Source organism: Ceratotherium simum, chromosome 17 (assembly GCF_057802395.1).
Source record: "Ceratotherium simum simum isolate JZ-2026a chromosome 17, ASM5780239v1, whole genome shotgun sequence".
NCBI classification, from domain to species: domain Eukaryota; kingdom Metazoa; phylum Chordata; class Mammalia; order Perissodactyla; family Rhinocerotidae; genus Ceratotherium; species Ceratotherium simum.
The window spans coordinates 27,832,390-27,852,250 of record NC_141916.1 but is presented as its reverse complement, the minus strand read 5'-3'; the positions used below and the strand labels follow the sequence as shown (position 1 = coordinate 27,852,250).

At 37.1% G+C, this 19,861-nt stretch overlaps 1 protein-coding gene, 1 non-coding gene and 2 pseudogenes across 2 annotated transcripts in view; 3 read left to right on the top strand and 1 right to left on the bottom strand.

Annotated features, from left to right (window-relative positions):
• The window catches only part of SLC2A13 (solute carrier family 2 member 13), a 339,913-nt gene that overhangs the window by 224,672 nt on the left and 95,380 nt on the right, over positions 1–19,861 (bottom strand). The gene's annotated exons all lie outside the window — the stretch shown is intronic.
• LOC147914759 (small nucleolar RNA SNORA67) lies at positions 4,532–4,667 on the top strand. The gene has a single exon (XR_015555027.1). It is a non-coding gene; the product is annotated as a small nucleolar RNA SNORA67 (small nucleolar RNA).
• Positions 5,091–5,627, top strand: LOC101400565 (large ribosomal subunit protein eL21 pseudogene; annotated as a pseudogene).
• Positions 10,332–11,448, top strand: LOC106803659 (small ribosomal subunit protein eS1-like; annotated as a pseudogene).

The following is a 19,861-nucleotide window of genomic DNA, read 5'->3' as shown; positions in this document are numbered from 1 at the left end:
TGTGGTGATGGGTTGTAATTAGTTAGTATTTGGGTGGTGAACATGATGTAGTCCATGCAGAAATAGAAGTACAATGACGTACACCTGAAATTTTTACAATGTTATAAACCAATGTTACTGCAATAAACAAAAAATTTAAAAAAAAATAAAAAAAAAGCAAACAAACAAAAAACAATCACAAGAAGAATCTATGCTGTTCATGTCTCTTCAAAAGACTGTAAGCCATTTGCATTAATTTGCATAAATTTAAAGTAGAGAAGTATATCAAACTACGAAAGATGTAAAAGTAAGCTTTTAAATGGATTGTCTCAAATACTATCCTATCTTTTCCATGCTAAAAGTAGCTTCGCCATCACTTCTACCTTCAAAAAAATGAACTTATAAGCTATAAAATCAAATTAATATTCAAATTAAATATAAATTCAAATTAAAACTGAACTTACATGAGGGTTATGGGTTTTGTTTAAGGTGTCTCTTACAATCCCAGTGGCCGACAGATACTGGGAATGCCAAGCACCCGGGATCTGGGAGACGCCATGTCTCCAAGGCTGCCACAACAAAATACCACAGACTGGGTGGCTTAAACAACAGAAATGTATTTTCTCACAGTTCTGGAGTCTGGAAGTCCAAGATCAAGGTGTCACCAAGTTTGACTTCTCTGGAGGCCTCTCCTTGGCTTGTAGATGGCCGCCTTCTTGCTGTGTCCTCACATGATCTCTTTTCTGTGCATGAGCATCCCTGGTGTCTCTTCTTCTTCTAAGTACACCAGTCACAGTGGATTACGATGCACCCATATGATCTCATTTAATCTTAATTACCTCTTTAAAGGCTCTATCTCGAAATATAGTTACATTCTAAGGTACTGAGGGGGTTAGGACTTCAACGTATGAATTTTGGAGGGACACAATTTAGTCCATAACATTCTACTTCTACTTGATCTCAGTGGAACACTAAGCACTAAGAAAGCTGAAAGGGCGACTGCTCCACACACAGGCTACAACGCATTCCCCAAGGACCCGAAAGCTCGGTCCTTACCAGGAGAGGAAACAATAAGAGAAAGCATGGACATTCAGGAGAAATTATGTTAACATACATAAATATCAACATGGCTGAGGACACAGAAGGCTCTTAGACTCACAAACGAAAACGATAAACACTAGCATGTTCAGCTGTTTTCAAAAAGTTTCCTCAACTCTGCATTTGGCATTTACTCAAGCACGGCCTTCAACGAAAAGAACCACAATGCTAAAACCCAAACTGGCAGCAATACTGGGGAGGGGACACAAATAACAAGGTGTTATATGATGACTTTGTAAATTTTCTTTCAAAGGGAACTATAGAAAAATCATTAAAAACAGTTCCTGGTATTATGCTAAGGGAAATAAGTCAGACAGAGAAAGACAAATACTGTATGATCTCACTTACATGTAGAATCTAAAACAAACAAACAAACAAAAAACTGAGCTCATAGATACAGAGAACAGATTGGTGGTTGCCAGAGGTAAGGGGTGAGGGATGAGTGAAATGGATCAAAAGGTACAAACTTCTAGTTATAAAATGAGTAAGACATGGAGACGTAATGAAGAGCATGGTGACTACTGTTAATAATGCTGTATTGCATATTTGAAAGTTGTTAAGAGAGTAGATCTTAAAAGTTCTCATCATAAGAAAAAAAAGTTTTGTAAATGTACGTGAGGGATGTTAACCAGATTTATTGTGGTGATCATTTTGCCATATATACAAATATCAAATCATTATGTTGTACAGCTGAAACTAACATAATGTTATATGTCAATTATACCTCAATAAAAAAAAGAAAAAATAAATCATACAAAGCCAGAAATAGAAAAGCTATATTATAAGCTGATAGTGTTGAAAAAATAATAAATTAATATTGTTATAACCTGAAAAAAAAAACTTCCTGAATATTTCTGAGACTGATTTGGACTAAAAAGTCAGGTGAATAGACACATTTTCACTGTTGGTGATTACAACTGTTGGTTGTAATCTCATCTAAAAAATTAATAGCACATAACACTGCCTTACACAAAAAATAATACCTTCAATTTCTAAAGTTTTTACCATTCCCAAATATTTTTTCATTTCATCTTCATAATGACTCTGTGAAGTAGAAAAGACAGGAAAAGATGAGTAAAATGAAAATGAGTGAAGTTAAATGACTTGCCCAGGGTCACAAACTAATAACCGAGGCAATCAGAATGAGAATGCAAGTCTTCTAAGTCAGTACTTTTTATTCTTGGGACTTAATGACTCTCAGGGCACTGAAACTACAATTTTGCAAAATTCACTTTATTTAGCATCACTGGGATGTAAAAGTCTATAAATAAAACTAGATTTGCTGAAAATCTGCACATAATCACAAAGTGAATTTAGTCTGAGATAAAAATAATTCTGACCACTTCTTCAGTAAATGTAACATTTTTAAGATATCAATCATCTTAAATTTTGGAAGTAGCATTTTTCTTGAGAATTTATTTCACTAGGCCAAATAACTGGGTAAATATAATAAAAGTTCAAAGCAAGAAAAGGAATTCCCATAATTAATAATACCAGGCAAAATTTAACCTAGTAACTAGATGACTTTATTAACTAGATGATCTTATTAATCTACCCAACATATTTCTCACTAGGCTATAAACATTTCTTCAGCTAACTGAAATTGAGGAGAATAATTGAATCACTGGACAACTAAACTTTGATCAAATTAAAGAAACTAGACTTATTTAGCATGAAGGGAAAACCAACTATCTAAATATCAACTACAGTAAAACTTGTTTTATCGAGCACTCGTTATTGTGCCAAGCTAAGTGCTTTATGTACATTGTCTCACTCAATCCTCACAACCACTCTATGAAGTAGATACCACTTCATATCCATTTTACAAATGAAGACATGACAGTGAGGTTAAGTAATGTACCCTATAACCCACATTTAAAAAGTGGCAGAGCCACAATTCACATCCAGCTGTTTGACTCCAAAGCTTGTATTGTTCATCATTCTACTGTACGGTCTTGATCCCAAACACAAGGAACAATGAGACACTGCCTATCACAACTGACAACAGGTGAAGAAATGGGCCTACAGAGTAACAAAAATAAAGCAAATTTCTAAATTGTGTGCACTATTACACATAAAATGAATGAATGAGATTATGGAGTTTCCTCTAAAAGTCTTTAAAAAAACAAAAAAAAAAATCTTCATTCATTCATTCTTTCATGCAACAAAATTGTTGGGCACATGCCACAAACCAGGCACTCTCCTAGGTCCTTAAGAGTCTAGGAATAATATGACAAAATGCCTTCCCCTGAAGGATTCAAAGGCTACTGAGGAAGGTAACAGTATAGAAGAGATTTAAAAAGGCATTAATATGGGTAACGGCATAGGCTGGGGTTACAAAAATGCCTCATGGAGGAGTTTCCTTAAGCTGTTTTTCACTCTCCTTGCAACATAATAATATTCTGTTGTCGAGAAAAGGCAAATCTCTGGTGGGGCAAAACTGTATGGACCAAACAAATAACTTTTTGATAGCCAGGCTTGATCCAAGGATAAAATTTATACTATCTAAATAATAAATGAAGGTGAATTTTATGGCATGTGAATTATATCTTGATTAAAAAAGTTTTTAAAGAATTAATGAATTATATATCCTTCAGAATTTTACTCAAAATATTATTTTTATTTATTTATTTATTTATTTATTTGCTGAGGAAGATCTGCTCCAAGCTAACATTCATGCCAATCTTCCTCTATTTTTCAGTACATGGGCCACCAGCACAGCATGACTGCTAACAGAGCAGTGTAGGTCCACACCCAGGAACCGAATCCCAGCCACTGAAGCAGAGCACGCTGAACTTAACCACCAGGCCACCGAGGCTGGCCCAAAATATTATTTTTTTGAAACTGAGTTTTAAGCATAATATTAAAGAGAGAATTCAAGTTATACTATTTTAAAGAATCTGCTGACGCGGCGACCTACTACACCACAGTGTCTCCTCCACAAAGACTAATGGGGCAAATCGGATCTCATGTTTTAACAACCAGCAAAAGCTGCACTTCTGCTAAATAAGTGGTAAACTTTCATCAAATGAATGTCATAGATGTAATATGTGATTGAGTTGCCATCTTTTTCCCTGGCTGTTAGCATTTTTTATACAGTGACATTTTAATTTATTTATATCTACTTTATTACACACATACATGCAAGAATTTACAGAGCCTTTTAGAATTACATAAAGTAAATACAAATAACATAAAAAAATAAATGATGAAACATCAGAGACCCTGATTCTTGCTTAAGTCCTGTGGCTAAGTGACTCAGTAGGTTAGCAATACATATAGAAGAAACATGAAACTGATAAGAGCTTATAAAAGAATTACATAAGGTTGTGGATAAGAAGGTCATAATAGAATATTATGTAAGTGACCTTCCAATCATGTCCATGCAAGGACATTACTGTCCTTTTACACAAAATACCCATTTGACCATTCCCAGATATTAAAAAGTATGCTCTTCCAAGGTGATCCCCTCTCCAAGGGGCTAACTAGTGACCCCCAACAAGCAGAAACATAGCAACTTGGGGTAAATCTGGCATGCCCGAGGTCTGTGGGGGTAAGGGGATGTTTCCTTTTCATCTCTGCCTACATATATGCCTAAGTTCTGTCTCCCCAACCACCTACTGAAGTTGTCATCTTTCTCGACATGGGCCAGAGGCACCAATGTGCACCAGGCTGCTTTAGTCATCAACCGTGACTTTCCCACCAACAGAGAAAACTATATCCACAGAATCAGACGTGGTGGACATTTTGGTCACAAGGGAGTGCCTACCAACATAGGGACAGAGGACAAGGAGACCTCTTGGGACATGGAGACATTCTATAACACATCCACTGAGGACATACCCCTCAATGACCTCATTTGAGAGGGCTGTTGGGCCCAGCCAGGGTCCAGTTCTGAGACTGAGGAGGAATCGGAGCAGGAAGGGGAGGAAGTCCAGGGATAGACACCTCTGTCATATTTTTCTGTTTTTTAAAAATGAATGAATGACCTTTTGGCCAGAACTACCACCTTCCAGTACTTCACCAAAATGACCAACACAAAGGGAAGGAGAGGCACCTGCTATGCGTTCTCTAGGCCTGTCAGGAAACATGGAGTTGTTCCTTCAGCTACATACATGGGAATCTACAAGAAAGGTGATATTGTAGACATCAAGGGAATGGGCACTGTTCAAAAAGGGATGCCCCACAAATGTTACCATGGCAAAATTGGAAGAGTCTACAGTGTCACCCAGCATGCTGTTGGCATTGTTGTAAACAAACAAGTTAAGCGCAAGATTCCTGCCAAGAGAATTAATGTATGCATTGAACGTATTAAGCACTCCCAGAGCCGAGGTAGCTTCCTGAAACGTATGAAGGAAAATGATCAGAAAAAGAAGGAAGCCAAAGAGAAAGGTACTTGGGTTCAACTGAAGTGCCAGCCTGCTCCACCCAGAGAAGCACACTTCGTGAGAACCAATGGAAAGGAGCCTGAGCTGCTGGAACCCATTCCCTATGAATTCATGGCATGATAGGTGAAAAAAAAAAGACATCTAGACTGTAAAAATGTTTCTCTTAATTGAGTACAAGTATGGTGTCTCTTCCCCCAAAGAAATATTTAAAGCAAACTCTGTGTCCTAAAAAAAAAGGAATGAAATGAATGAATATAATTTTTTGAGGTAAAAAAATTTTAAAAATAATTTTAAATGTTACATGGAGCATTGATCTGACCCAAAGGAATATTTCAATGTCTACAGCTCATTAAGATGCTATTAAGAATAAAATTCTGTCGGGGCTGGCCCCGTGCCATAGTGGTTAAGTTTGGCATGCTCCACTCCGGCAGCCCAGGTTCGAGGGTTCAGATACTGGGCATGGACCTACACCACTCATCAGCCATGCTGTGGCAGCGACCCACATAAAAAATAGAGAAAGACTGGCACAGATGTTAGCTCAGGGTTAATCTTCCTCAAGCGAAAAAGGATGGAAGATTGGTGGCAGATGTTAGCTCAGGATGAATCTTCCTCAGCAAAAAAAAGTGTAAAATTCTGTCATTACATTATGCTGAATAAGTACTGTTACTGAGACTAGAGACACAACATGTATAATTGTTAATGATGCTCAATATTTTTGCATTTTTATATCTATTTTGAAGTTACAGCTACAGATTTAGAACTTTATATAGGGTTTAAATTCAGTAAATAATGCAATATATAGATAGAAATAAGATATTTCCAAAGCTTATTTATTGTACAACCTAAATGCTAAGCTCTTCAATAAACTATACTTAAAAACAAAAAGCCAAGCAAAACAAACTAACAAAAACACAGTTACATTGTTACTAGAAAATTCAAACTACCTAGTTTGAAATCATCTTGTTCACATCTACTTACTTATCCACCTTCAGTTCATGCTATTTCATCAAAATATTTTCCAGGAAAAAAACCCTATTTTGAACAATTTGAAAAAACCCTATTTTGAACGTATGGGATAACAGCCATTTATTTGCCTTACTCCATTTCCCTACTCAACACTTAGAAATACCCATTTCATACTAAACAAACTGCAAGTTTGTGGGATGAGTCTCTCCTATTAAATTTATTTTCAGTTGGAATACTTGAAATAGCTGTTGAGTATAAATAAACAGTTGACATTTTTATGAGGTACCCAATCTTACAAATCATAATGGCTCTTAACATGGAGTGACATCACCAAAGGGTAAACGTGTTAGCAATTTCAAGAGTAAAAGTGTCAGAGGCTTTTGGTAATAAACTGCTAAGGAAATAAAGTAAAAACTTTTTATTCTTTGTAGCAACAATTATTAGTTTCTTTTTCTTATTCATTTATTTATACTTTCCTTTACTCCAAAAAAAAAGGATTTAAAGCATATGTTCATGATTTGCAAATCAAATTAAATATTTGCTTATTCTACCACTTTATATATGAGAGTATTTTATCTTGAAATTCGGCAGAGGGGCATTACATTTTAAAAACAAGTAATTCTGCTGCTTTTAAAATGAATGAGTCTCTGATACTAGTTCAAAGAACTCTAAATTCTGACAACTAATAATGTCTTTTATTACCAGTTTAAGTGGGAATTCTAACAAGATTTACTTTAATGCTATCTAGTTATTTACCAGTAGTAACTCATTAGCAACAAAAAATGAGACATTACTAATAAATTACAATTCCCAGGGGATACTGTTTTAGACTTCTGATGGTAAAAACACAATTATCTATACCTAAAAAACATCTCAGCAGACTATGCTTTACAATGAACAATTCAGGATATTGTAATGCAAATCACCAGTACACCATCAGATGAAAAGGCTTTCTGTAAGGTGGATACTGGAGTTAGAGATATTTCTGTCTCTGGCTCATACTATAGAGATTCTGAAATTGTTCTTCAAAAATGGCCACCTGACTTAATAGTTAGAATTTATTCATTCATTCTGCAACTTCTCACATCAGTATTTGTCTAACTCCTTGTCTCTGAAGGCTGCAGTCACCAAGGATAAAATAAAAAGTACCTTGAGAAAATGACTGTTTTCCAACAACTGCATGCCTCAACATAAATTGGACCAACTAGAACTATGGTGATGCACTATTTTTGAACATTTATAAACCTACACAATGATTTAACAGAGAAAAATCTTTTCCTCTTTACTGGAATTGAGCAGAGCAAAAAAACATATCACATGTGACCCAATCTGCAGTGTAAAGTATGATTACTCATAACACTAACTATGGATCAATAATTTAGATCTGTGATTTGCAAGTGAGAAAAGGATCCTCAATTAATGAGCATATCAGTCACAAGCTCTCTGCCCTGCTCTGTTTCCCACCTCCACCATCTCTCCAAGGAAGAATGATGGAGATCATAATGGAGGTGGGACAGAGAGAAATGTTTGAGAAACACTGATCTAGAAATAGAAACTTATATACAGTTCACCAAATAAGATTTTATAAATTAAAAGTTATACAATCAGGATAAAATTGATTTTTTAAAAAATACCTATTGAGGAGGAGCTTATGAATTATACTAGCCTCAACTTCTGCTTCAAGCAGAATAGTGTATGAATTACTTTATTTAACAACTAGAATCTTAGACAAATTTCAATGCACACAATTTTTAATGTGGTACTAGCTTCCTAAGAAAGTAATGGATACCTCCACGGAGCAAGGAAGACAAGAGACAAAAACAACAACACTTAACCAAATAATGAGTGGGAGCTGATATCAGGAACCAAACTTAAAAGTCAGAGATGCCCTAGAGGCAAACACACATAAGGGTTCCTGAATCCTTAAATCTAAGCCTTGGGCGTGCTGCATAGTGGGGTAGCTGATTCTGAGACTCCTATTAAATAGGTAGATTACTGAAGGGGCTAACAACATCCCAAATCCCTAATATGTCTTAACCCCTGATATAAAAAAACAAATCCTCTCCAAAGAGAAGAAACCCTCAGCTAGTATTGTATTTTTACTTTAAGACATGCACTGAACATATAATTCCCTGAGTAGTTAGAAAGAAAGTGTTCTCGTTATGTCACATAATACTGCAACCAAAAATTATTATTCTCATTTTATAGATGAGGAAACTGAGGCACAGAAAGATTAAGTAATTTATCCAAAGACACAAAGCAAATAATTGGTGGAGGGGGGATTTAAGCCCAGGCAGCCTAATTCCAAAGCAATATCTTTAACTACCACGTTATTCTGTTCCTTGTACGTATACAGACAATAATTATAAACATTTATTATGTGATAATTGTGTGTCTACCACTGTTTTAAGCCATTTAGATGCACTAACTAATTTAATTCTCACAGCAACCCAATGAAGTTTACAGATGAGGAAACTGAGCCAAAGAGAAGGTAAGTAACGTGTAAAGGTCGCCCAGCTCCTTAGCAGCAGAGATGGGCTTTGAACCCAGGCACTCTGACTTTTGAGTTTAGGTTCATAACCACGTCATCATTCTGCTTCCCAAATACTGGTTCATTTAACTCATTTATCAACTTGCTAAGGGAGTTTCCATCCCTGTCACACACAGGGAAATAAATCTGCATAAAAAGGCGAGAGGCTTCTGGGATGCAGCAGACCAAGACCCCTTTTTCGGTTTCCTGAGTGCAGTCAGGGAAACGTGTTCAGGGACATGTTTTCACAGCAGACCAGGAGGGTCCCCAACAAAAGGTTAGTGGCAGGGATGTGAAACAAGATCTCTGAAATAAAAATTTGTACACCGAGGAAAGAAAGCACCTAGGCTAGTAACCTGTGCCAACATTTGAGAGCTTGTGAAGAAAGAAGGCTCAGTACAGCAGAATGTAAGGCTGCAGGATGTGCCTCTGGACCAACTGTGGTACTTTATGGAGCAACAGCAGAGTCTGGACGTATGAACCAAAAAGAGCTGTAATCTGGTGGGGTAGGCAGAGGCATGCATCCCTTCTTCACCCCACCAAAAAAAAAGAAAAACAAAAATTTCCATGCCCTAATCTCTGGAACTTTCACACATATGGCCTTCTTTACCTTATTGTCTATCATCTATTATCTTTTTGTTACATTACATGGCAAAACGGACTTCCAGATGTGATTAAGGTTTTCGATCTTAAAATAGGGAGATTATTTTGGATTATCTGGGTGGGCTCAATCTAATCATCTGAGCCATTAAAAGGAGAGGAGGAAAGCAGAATAGTCAGAGAGATGTGGAAGAAGGCAAGCAAGAGAGATAAGGCAGAAGGCAAGGTCAGAGACACTTGACAGCTGAGAAGGACTCAACCTACTCTTGCTGCCTTTGCAGTAGAGAATCACAAACCAGGGAATGCAGGTGGCCTCTAGAAGCTGAGAATTAACCACAGCAAGGAATTGGGAACCTCAGTCCTAAAACTACATGGAAACGAATTCTGCCAACAACCTGAGTGAGCCTGGAAGCACATTTCCCCCCAGAGGCTCCAGATAAGAGCCCAGGCTGGCCAACACCTTGATTTTGGCTTATTGGGACAAGCGAAAAAGCAGCCAAGACAACCTGGACTTCTGAACTACAGAACTGAGACATCACAAATTTGTGGTAATTTGTTACGACAGCCATAGGAAACCAATGTACTCTGGTAGCCAGGTGGAACATCTTTGCAACCTGGACAGGAACCAGAAAGCCCACCTCAGTGGCAGTGAATTCCATGACATTAGTGGGCCGATGTGATGCCAGTTCCCACCCCATGGACTGAGCATAGCCCCAAATTTTACGGAAAATTCAATTCACGTGGTAGGCTGGAGGTTAGGGATAATTCTCCAAGTGGTGATAAATAGATAAGGAAGGGTTTAAGAGACTCGACCCAAAGAATAAATTTAAATGATGTGCCCTTTTGGCTCTCTGAGCAGCACCACAGCAGTTGGCAAAAGCCAACACCTTATGAAAGGTGACAAAAAGGGAGCCAAGACAAAAGGTTGATCCCTTTTCTAAGAAAGATTGGTATGATGTGAAAGCACCAGCTATGTTCAATATAGGAAATATTGGAAAAACACTAGTCACAAGAACTCAAGGAACCAAAATTGACCTGATGGCCTCAAGGGTTTCTGAAGTGAGCCTTGCTGATGTGCAGAATGACGAAGTTACATTTAAAAATTCAACCTAGGGCCGGCCCCGTGGCTTGGCGGTTGGGTGCGCGCGCTCCGCTGCTGGTGGCCTGGGTTCGGATCCCGGGCGCGCACCGGCGCGGCGCTTCTCCGGCCATGCTGGGGCCGCGTCCCACGTGCAGCAACTGGAAGGATGTGCAGCTGTGGCATGCAGCTGTCTACTGGGGCTTTGGGGAAAAAATAAATAAATAAAATTTAAAAAAAAATAAAAATAAAAATAAAAATTCAACCTAATTCCTGAGGATGTTCAACGCAAAAACCATATAGTTTCCGTGGCATGGATCTCACCAGTGACAAAATGTGCTCCCATGGTGAAAAAACGGCAGCTTGTGACCGAAGCTCATGCTGATGTCAAGACTACAGATGGTTATTTGGGTTATTTGCTTCATCTGTTCTGGGCTGGTTTCACTAAAAAAACCAACAATCAGATTCAGATGATGACCTCTTATGCCCAGCACCGACAGGTCCACCAAATCTAGAAGACGGAAATCACGACCTGAGAGGTGCAGACAAATGACTTGAAAGAAGTGGTCAATAAATTGATTGCAGAGGGCACTGGGAAAGGTACAGAAAAGGCTTGCCAATTTATTTGTCCTCTCCACAATGTCATCATTAGAAAAGTAAAAAAGGTGAAAAAGCCCAGTTTGAACTGGGAAAACTTATGGAGCTTCATGGTGAAGGTAACAGTTCTGGAAAAGCTAATGGGGGTGAGACAGGTGCTAAAGTTGAACAAACCGAAGGACGGGAGCCATCAGTCCAAGACTCTGTTTAAAATTCAGATGTTTAATGGTGTCAAATACAAAGTTTTATTTGCAGAAAAAAAAATTTTCAAATGATGTGACCAAATTTGTAACTCCAAGTGTGTAAAGCAAGTCAAATAATTTCAAATGTGTAATGGGAACTCATTATTTAAAACAATCCTAATGTTGAACTGTCTATAAATTCAGTTTCTCATACACAAAACTTACTTAAAATGAGGTAAAACTAAACATTGAATCAAATGCCTAATTTTTTTTTTTAATAGGGCAGTAAACAAGTTTGAAGCACATATGCTGGCTAGACCTAAGTCTTATCTAAACTTTGAGAAGTCTTAGAATTAATTCAGCTTCCTAGTATAGACATACTAGGCAAATGGTGAAAACCCCTGGACCTTTCAATGGCATTTGGCCCACAAATGAAGGTGGGAATTATATTTGGTAATTCTCTATTCTATGCCAATCACTGTGCTTAGTTCTTTATAAACTTCATCTCATTCAGTCCTCAAAACAACTCAGCAAGATAAGTATTGCTATTTCCATTTTTTAAATCAAAACATTAAGATTCAGAGAAGTAAAGTAACTTGCCCAAGGTCACCCAGGCAATAAGGGACAGAGCTCTTACTCAGACCTGGTCCATTTCCAGAGACCATGACTAAGATGTCTTCTCTTCATTCATAAAGATGAAAATACAAAATACTTTAGTAGAAATCATGAAAGGCCATGAGGTGGCAATGTTATTCCATGAATTGATTTAACCTCTTTATCTATCTCTCTGTCTTCCTTTCTCCTTCTTCTCCCCTCACAGCCTATTTCTCTCTCTGGATTTCAATATATAGTCCCATATAAGAAAGAAAAAAAAGTTAAAAAAGAGTAAAAATCCTTTGGGTAGTTTTATGATACACAATCTTTAAAACCAACTCATCAAAAATATTGGCCTTCTTTCTTTTATTATCTTTTGATTAAATTATGTATATTTTTAAAATCTTCCTAAACAAACTTTCAAAGTTGCTTTTTAGGAAAACAGAGACAAACGGAAACTAAGGTTAAATCCTTAAATCTAGTATTTTGTACTAACCATCCTCTTCCTCCCTTTTATCTTTCTCACCCTGCCCTGTCTCTTCTCCCCTCTGTGCTCACTGCATGCACATTATCCTTACTATTTAGAGATATCAGCATAAACTCATGCTTGGCTTAATGTAGATACAGATGGTTACATATAGAAATATTCATAGATATGTGTATCTATATGGAATTGTATACACACATATATTTCCTTGCTTTCAGCTGAGAGGGCATAGAAACAAGAATACCCAAGCAGCAACGAGGACATGGAGCACCAGATCCTGGTTTCCAATACGACTCTCCAATAAAAGGAACCTGGAGAAAAGGCTGATTCTAGAACTGGGACAGGAAATAAAAAAGATAACTCTGGAGCATCTTGTAGTGCCAGAAAGTAAGGAAATGCTTAAAAAAAAAAAAAACAACCCATAGAGGCGGCAGTATGTCAAAGGGACATAAGAGCCAAATAAAACAACTTCCTAAAAGAGCCAAGGCTGAACAATTTATGCAACAAAATAAAGTATATTGGATTATAACACAAAGTATAAAGTAAATATCCATATTAGTCCATACTGATATAAACAAATGATTGAATAAAGAAATAAATGGAGAAGAGACAAATCTCCCATGCAGCAGAATTCCAAATAATTTATGTAGCTACTTGTCCTCAAAGAGGTGGAGCACAACTGCCACACCTAAGTGAGGGCTGCACTGCGACTCATTTCTGAAGAGGACAGCACAGAAGAGGGGGGAATGGAAGAGGAATCTCACCGTGGAGAAACCTGACAGTCAGGGGATCAAGTCAACATCAGGTGTGAGAAGTCATGTTGATAGTATGTACTTTTTTTTTTTTTTTTTTTTTTTGGTGAGGAAGATTAGCCCTGAGCTAACATGTGTTGCCAATCCTCCTCTTTTTTCTAAGGATGATTGACCCTGGGCTAACATGTGTGCCCATCTTCCTCTACTTTATATGTGGGACGCCTGCCACAGCATAGTTTGATAAGCCGTGCGTAGGTCCACGCCCGGGATCTGAACCTTCGAACCCTGGGCCACCAAAGTGGAACAGGTGAACTTAACCACTACGCCACTGGGCCAGTCCCTGATAGTATGTACTCTTGATATGATGTTATGAAAATGGCACTTTATCTTTGTGGTCTTCCTCCCAAAAACCCATAACCCCAGTCTAATCATGAGAAAAACATCAGATAAATCCCAGTTTAGGGACTTTCTACAAAATATCTGAGTATTCTTCATTTCTATGAGGGTCTGAGAAACTGTCACAGTGCAGAGAAGCCCAGGTGACATGATGACTAAATATAATATGATACCTTGGATAGGAGCCTAGAATATAAAAAAGGTAAAACCGTTGAAATTTGAATAAAATACAATGGTTAGTAAAAAAAATAATGTATAAATGTTGGTTCATTAATTGTAATAAAAGTGCCATACTAATGTAAGATATGGGAAACTGTATGATTCCACTTATATGAGGTAACTAGAGTAGTCAAATTCATAGACACAGAAAGTAGAATGGTGGTTGCCAGGGGCAGGGGGGAAGAAAGAATGGAAAGTTATTATTTAATGGGTACAGAGTTTCAGTCATGCAAGACGAAAAGAGTTGTGGAAATGGATGGTGGTGATGGTAGCACAATATTATGAATGTACTCGATACTACTGAACTGTAACTTAAAAATGGTTAAGATGGTCAATTTTATGTTGTATGTATTTTACCACAATTAAAACTTTTTTTAAAATTCCAAATTTTCTAAGTTAACTAGTGATCTTTTGCTAAATATCGGCTAACACTAATTTACCTGTAATGACTTAACATTGTTGAGAAAGACATGCTTTTGCTAGAAACAAATTAGAAGAGAAATTAGGGTGGAAAATGTTCACCTTCTGAGATTTTTAAAAATCTCTGAAGGTGTTAAAAAAAAAAAGGCCTGCAGCTATGGTATAAGAGATCTCTAAATGGAAGTGATCTTTATAATTCACAGAATAGATGAAGGGAAGAGTGAAATCCACTTGAGGTCTTTCCATGTAGGCAACAACAAATCTCTCATCTGGAGGTATGAGTGCACTTGAATGTTGGTAATGGCCATTTGGGGGCTCCTAGTCATCCTGAATGATAGCTTGCACAGGCTATGTGCATGTGTAGCTGGAAGGGTAGGTGGGTATGCTGATCACTTAAATAAAAGGACAGCTCAGAGAGGGAGACTCTAAATTAGTAGTTCTCAAAGACTGATAGCTAGACCTGCAGTGGTTCTCAGAGAGCAGCGCAAAAGACCAGCATCAGCATCACCTGAAAACTTGACAGAAATGCAAATTCTCAGGACCGGCCCCAGACCTACGGACTCAGACTTCGGGCGTGTGGCCCAGCAACCTGAGTTTTAACACAGTCTCTCTCCATGTGATTCTGATGAACAGTAATTGATAATCATTGCTCCAAACTATACTAAGTGGCATGTTACCACCAAAGGCTATTTATTTTAAGTCGGTGGTTCTCCACATTGGCTGCACATAAGTCTCATCTGGAAGCCTCTGTGGTTGGGCCCCAGCTCAGAGAGTCTGACTTAATAGTTTTTGCTTATTTGTTAGTTTAGATTCCTAGTATTCCAATGTTCAGCCAGGGTTGAGAATCACGTCTTTAAAAGATTTCATAATCTCAATAAACAAGGTTAAAAATTTAGGGGGCCGGCCCGGTGGCGCAAGCGGTTAAGTGCGTGTGCTCCGCTGCGGCAGCCCGGGCTTCACTGGTTCGGATCCCAGGCGCACACCGACGCACTGTTTGGCAAGCCATGCTGTGGCAGCGTCCCACATAAAGTGGAGGAAGAAGGGCACAGATGTTAGCCTAGGGCCAGTCTTCCCTAACAAAAAAAGAGGAGGATTGGCAGACATTAGCATAGGGCTGATCGCCTCACAAAAAAAAAAAAAAAAAAGGCTAAAAATTTAAGGAAGACAAACAGTATAGGAATGTTTTAAGTCTAAAAATACTCATCTTTCTGCCAAATAAATATAAATTAATAACTAAAACAACTACATAGAGTCAGTTAACACTTAGGCAAAATATAAAGTTGACAGTAATAACACAGGATTAAAGTAAAACTACACAAGTCCATTGGGAAAAACATAAGAATGCAAAATTATTTTTTCCAAAAAGAAATTTTGAAACATATAAGCTGTAACAGAGAATGGTAAGAACTGACTTTGCAACTCAGGTACACCTGGGCAAGAGTTTTTGGCACTGTCATCTATCAGCTATAACATTCTGGTTAATTTCATTTTTCTTTCCTAAGCTTCCACGTCTCATCCATAAAATAGTCATCATTATGAACCTATATCAAAGAGATATTGTGAGGAGTAAACAAATAAAGCATGGAAAGCACTTGGAACACAGCTTATGCTCAACGAGTGTAGGCTTATTAGTAAGAAGAAAATCATATTAAAATGAAAACGTAGTAACAAAACAATGAGAAAGTTCTAAAATTTCTTTCTGATATTCTAATCAAGGAAAAAAACGTATTAAGACAATAACAGTACTAAAAATGTAGAGGAAGTTCTCCATACCGTATGGGGAGAAAGCAAGTATAGTCAGGTGTAGACACTGTGCTCACCTCCCATACCCCCGTCAATGGAAGCAATCAGCTGTTCACTCAGGCCCCTCTAGAGAAAAAGCACTTCAAAAGAGTTATAAAACTCACGCCTTTCGTGTCTGCTAGACAGCTTTCAAATACGGATAATGAATTCTTATTCTCTTAGATGTCAAGATCATATTCTTAATTTCTTCATTAAGTTAATCATTAATAATGAAAAGAAATTCCCATTTGAGTGTCTGTAATTCTAGTAGATGTACATTTACTTCCGATTTTTCCATTTTGCAGTAGTGAGCCATTAATGAGTCATTCATAGGGAAGATGAGTCAGATCTCCCAATTAGCAAATGGACATGTGTGTCCAACTCTTCATTTACTTTCTTTCTTTTTCACTAAATTTGATCCAGTATTAGGATTTCATAAACTACTGAAGCGCTCCCACCTCCTCTCTGTGGCTGAGGAGAGAAATGGTGAGTGTGCAGGTACACAAACACATGCTGGGGGCAGGGAGCAGTCATTTGTTCATTTTGCTGTTAGAAACAGAGCTGATGGAATTACTGGTAATTTTCATTTTTTATTTATAATTTAGGATCTTTTTCAAATTTTCTATAATAAACATGTATTACTTTCAAAATGTGAAAAATTTCAAAATAGGGCCCAATCTGTAGCAGAAAGCAATAAATAGTTCATGAGTAAATTAAAACTGTAAATGTTCTAAAGCTTGGTAAGTTGACTACTTGAAAAAAAAATAAAAGCAGACAAAATTAACCGTAATTGTCCACCACAAAACTATTTTACCTACAATTACGCCTGAAAGCAATTGAAACGTTTTTTTAAAAGGTCATTAGTATTCTAAAATTAGGCATACCTCCAGAAACTAGGCTCACATGATTTTCAAATGACGGTGAGAAAGGGGCAGCCTTATATAGCACACTGAAGAGTGTGTATGGTTCTAAGGAGAAACGATTTGTTTTGAATTCTTAGCTCCACTACTTCCTTACAGGGTGACCTTGGGAAAGTTAACTTCTCTAGCAATTTTTACAACTATAAAATGAGGATAATATTATTGAGTTCTTAGGCTTACTATCAGAATTCAAGGAAAAAGCATGAGCAAAACACCTCACACACAGAAGCCACTAAATACGAGCGGTGGTATAATTATTCAAGTGAAGAAACACTATTGAAATAAGGAAGATAAGAGGTGATCAGCCCTAAAGATTTCACACCATACAAATGCACCTTATTGTTGTTACATTTACCACACACAGTGGGTTTTACAGGAAAAATGTAGATTTCAAATCCAAGCATTTTCCATTTCTGAGGTAATCAAACAACATCCAAAAATCCAAAGTGTTAAACCAACATAGGTATAATTCTGAAAGAATGAGTCACTCAAAACATTTCAAGAAAGTATTTTAATAAAAAAGTTTTTTTAATTTTAGACTGAATATAGTAATACACTTGCTAAAATGATTCCTTACAAGATAACATTTTGTTGTCTGAAACTTTGTTACTAGAAGTAGAGGCAACAGAGGAGCCAAAAGGATCTTACTAAGGCATCAGAAGCAGGGGGAGTATGAAGGAAGCTCCAGGGTAAAAATATTAAATATTAAGAATATGGAGAAACAAATTAACTAATACTTTGTATCATATGGTGATACCTAAGATACCTTTGATTTCTAAAAGACTACGACTCCATGACTCTTGTTCTATATACTATGTAGCGTAGAAAGAATCTACCAGTGAAACAAATGAACCGAGACAACACTGGAATGCTATATAGATGGTCCACAATTCTACTTCTGGGGATCCACCCTAGAGAAACATATGTACCTGTGCTCAAGAAAACACATACAAGGATGTTCATTACAGCACTGATACCAAAAAATTTAATGCCCATTAATAAAGGAAGAGATAAATAAAATGTGGTATAGTCATACCTGGAATATCCTATAGCAGCTAAAAGAAATGAACAAGATTTATATAAGATCTGACTCAAATGGACTCAATTTGACTAAAGAAAGCAAACAAGTAACTAAACAATACATGCAGTACGATACCACTATAAAAAATCTGTAGGGTTTGGTGTACGTGTGTGTGTGAAAGGAAACATTCTAAGTCCCTATCAGCTGGGCAAAAAGGAATTTAACTTTATCTGTCATGTTCTAACCTTTTCAAGGGAGGCTGGACTTATATATTACTTGTTAAACTAAACCACTATAAAAAAAGAGCCTGATGACTTTTATCATAAATGTTAAACTCTTTCTTTTACTAGCCAAATAAGATGTTCATGCCTATAAATTGTTGGACAATATCTGCAAAATTGTGACAATGATGAAAACATAACAAAGTATTTATAAATGTTAACAAAAAGCAGCAAGGGCTGATTTATATTAAAAAGGTGTCCACCTTTTTTTTTTTTTTAACAAGCTCAGGATTAAGAGGCCCAGAACTCTGCTCGCAAGCTCAGTTCAGGGACATGAGTCCTAACAAGATAACCCCAAGTTAAAAATCATCCTGAAAATCACACAGGCTAACACATATCCCTTAACTCTAACTGCATTCTGTAATTAAGTGATTTGACTACACTTCTGATGATATGATTTATTTATACTTGTTCAACTCTAAAAGAACGTGACACATTCCCTCTAATCTATAAAAGCACATGGAAAATTCAAGGAAGAAAATACATGAACTAAAAAGGAAACACCTAGCTCTTGAACACGTCAGTACTGAGCCTAGCAAGAAACAAATCTTATGTTAGTGTTCACAGAATCAAAAACTAAAGGAATATCTTCTTAAGATATAAGGTGGTATTAAGTAAGGAAAATTATTCATAGACTTACTGAGCTGAGAGTTGTCTAGCTCTAGAAGGGATAAAAGTAGAATATCTAATTATGTTCTTTTTTTTGTTTTTCACCAGAAAATACAGTAGAAGCCCTGCTGTCTGATGCATTGATTATTAGGAAAGTCATCTAAAGTTACATTCCTAAATCAAACAATTTATATCATCCTAAAATATATAAATGTCATTCATTCTGCAATCTTGAGATGTAGGACAGGCTTTTTCTCTGAGCATGGATCAGCTGGCTAAAGTACTGTCTTTCTTGTGAAAAATCACAGACGTAATTGTCTATACTCTCCAAAAAGAACAGTGAAAACTTAAGACGGTTATGCAAATTAAACAGAGAATCTGTCTAATTTAATGATTCTCTCCTAAATCTTTTAGAGTCATCATGCCTACAGTTAATTCAAGAGCAATTTTCTTTAGTGACACCTTCACTGAATCTTTCCAAAGCATTCAACTTAGATTTTCACTGAAGTCTCTCTCTCTTTTTAATATTTTTCTTTCTCTAAATTTCTTTAGTTGATTATATCGCATAACTACAGCAACCAACACAATGGCATAAACAGATTTGGGAATAAACCCAAATGACTTGGTAAACCAACAGCCAGACAGGTGGCAGCAGAAGTATAAGGGCATCTTGGAGAGTCATCCACCAACGTGAGTGTGGCATGTTTTAGAGACGGTTTTAAGAGGGTCAACGGCCCGCCAGTTAACTGGGTAAGTGTGAGAAGTGGAACAGCCTTAGGAGAATATCTCCGTACTGCACCTCATGCAAATGTTAGATTACATTTAGTAACCACCAGATTCGTTCTTCAGTCTGCATATGGTTAAGAAATACAACCTAAGACCCAGCCTTGCACCCCCACTCGTTCAACAAATACTGAGTAACCTCCCTAGGCCAGTACCAAGTGTTGGAGACAACAAATAAT